Source organism: Daktulosphaira vitifoliae, unplaced genomic scaffold (assembly GCF_025091365.1).
Source record: "Daktulosphaira vitifoliae isolate Bord-2020 unplaced genomic scaffold, ASM2509136v1 Scaffold_1, whole genome shotgun sequence".
NCBI lineage: Eukaryota > Metazoa > Arthropoda > Insecta > Hemiptera > Phylloxeridae > Daktulosphaira > Daktulosphaira vitifoliae.
The window spans coordinates 25,948,336-25,951,008 of NW_026099572.1; positions in this window are offsets into that span (position 1 = coordinate 25,948,336).

A 2,673-nucleotide genomic window follows, 5' to 3' on the forward strand; every position below is an offset into this window, starting at 1 on the left:
ATTTCTTTCAACGATACGTCAAAAGATCACAAATCGTATCTAGTCGGAGACTTTACCCTTAAAAATTGAAAAAAATTCCCTCGTTCCCCGAAAATGGGGGAAATATCCAAAAAAATTACAAATTTAAAAATCAGTAAATTTTGTCATTTTTTTCACTTTTTTTTTCTTAAAACTGCCATAACTTTTTCAAAAATCAATAAATCAACATAATTTTTTTTTTATACTAAAACCTTTTTCAATTTTTTTTACTAAAATGTGCCGTAACTTTTTCAAAAATGAACATATCAATATAATTTTTTTTTTAATAGATGTTTGATGTCTTTACCTATCATTTGATATATTTTTTTTGTAAATCTGACCCTTTATCTGCCCACAGGGAGGGCTTTAAAATGACAACTTTTTCACAAAATATTAACTTTTTCAACTTAACTTTTGAAAATATTCCGGAAGGTCTGACACTTTTATATATATCTTAAATTAAAGCTATTGTAATATACTTTAATTTTAAAAAAAAAATGTTGACCTCTGGACTTGTTTTCACGGCGAAAATGGCTATCGAATGCTATTTTTGTGTGAAAATTCACGATTTTATTTTTTATATTATATTTAACTTTATAATGCTATAACTTATTGAAAAGTGTATGGATCAACACAATTTTTTTAAGAGAAATAATATTTTTTAATAATCCTTTTTCATTCGACATACTTTATCTTAATCAAGATATTAATAAGGAACTAGCAGATCATGTAGCTTTTGGAATAATACACCAATTTTTTAAAATTAAACAATACTGTTAAAGCTTATTATTAAAATTTCTAATATAAATTCAGAACTAAAAAGTATTAAAAATTTTTAACTCAAAAAGCTATAAAAAATACTAAAAATAATGTATAAGATTTTTTGGAACAATGTAATCATCCTCAGCGTCACATACAACAATTGCATATAATTTCAATATTTTTTAATTTTTAATTACTATTTTAAATAATATTAGCCAGAATTGATCAATTCCTATTAAATATTATTAATAACTTATTTTTATAAAAAATTTAATTAATTTAGAAAATTTTACTTCATGGATAAATCTTAAAAAATATAAACTGAATTTACCTAACAATATATTAATAATAAAATATTAAAACTTAGGATTATTTGAATTTTCTAAAACATAATAACTTCTACAATTCATCAACTTAACACAATGATAGTCAAATAGGAGGTGATAATCTTATTGACACACTTTTTTTAATAATTTTGTACAATTTTCATTATATTAGGGTATTCTGAGATCTTCTGATAATTCACCATAAGATAAGTATGTAGATTAGTCAGAAAATTGAGGAATATTATACATATTTTATTACAGAATGTTTAAAAAGTAAGAAAACAGGTCAATTGTTACAAACAATAAAAACAATAGAAAAATGTTTCCTTATTTACTGAACACCTATATTTTGAAAAATGTATATATAATTCAATTAATAAGCTATTAAGCATAATTTATATGAAAAATGATTGATACTACAAATCTGGAAGATCAAATTTATATGTATTGATTTATTTTGTTATGCAAGGGTAAATATAATGCAGTACTATTTTAAATATTTAAAATTGGTCTAGTAAGTAAAAAATATTTAGTAATTAATAATAATAACTTATCATAGTAATACAAATAAAAAGGTCTGGTTTAGGGGAATAGCTCCCATGATGATTATTATCTCCTCCCATATAAAAATTATTTGACCACCACTGACTTAGCATGAATAATTTAATAGAGAATAGAATTAGAAAATTTTGCTTCTTACATTTTCACTTTCATTGTAAATTAAATTTTTCCAAGAAACCTCATTTAACCAAACATTTTCTGGTTTATCTTGGATTCTGAACAAAGTTATAGTTTTCAAAGTTATTTTTTCATTTAAATAATTATTAGTAATAACTTCACTTTCTAATTTAGCATTTCTATAAGTAAAATTTATTTCATTGAACATAGATTTTTCATAAGAATCTGCAAGTTAATTAAAACACAGGGAAGTTAACTATATTTTAATAAACTATTTCATAGAATAATTTACTTGAAAATTCTCCATCATCCCAGTATAAATATCCTAGGGCTTGTTGATTATTATCAGGTATAATTATTAAACCAAAAGGATTTTTTTGATGGTTTCCTAGAAAAGCGGTGCCGTTATCTAGCGGCCGTAATATAGCGTTGGGTGACGTTTTCTATAAATAACATCGGAGTAGGTTTCCTAGAGTACGTTGAGTGTCACCGTAACGTCAAATAGCGGTGCTGTCAGTTGCACGACGGCCGTCATAGCGGTGTTAAACAAAAGTTTAACGTTTTTCCCGTGTAGCGGTGTGCATTTTTAAATTATACAATGAGTGGAAACGTGATTTGGACGAGCGAAAATGATGAACAATTAATTGATTTTGTCAAAAATCATGAAGCTTTGTACAATATCAAATCCAAAGAGTATAGACAAGCCCAAATGAAGCAAAATTTGTGGAACGAAATTGGAATAACACTTCAAAAATCAGGTGTGTATAGTACTAAAATTCAGTAAAGTGAAAAACTCAATAAATATTAACTAATTTAATATAAAACACTTTTTTCAAGCTTAAATTTAATTTATTCAACATTATTTTAAATAAAATTTAGAATAGTCACA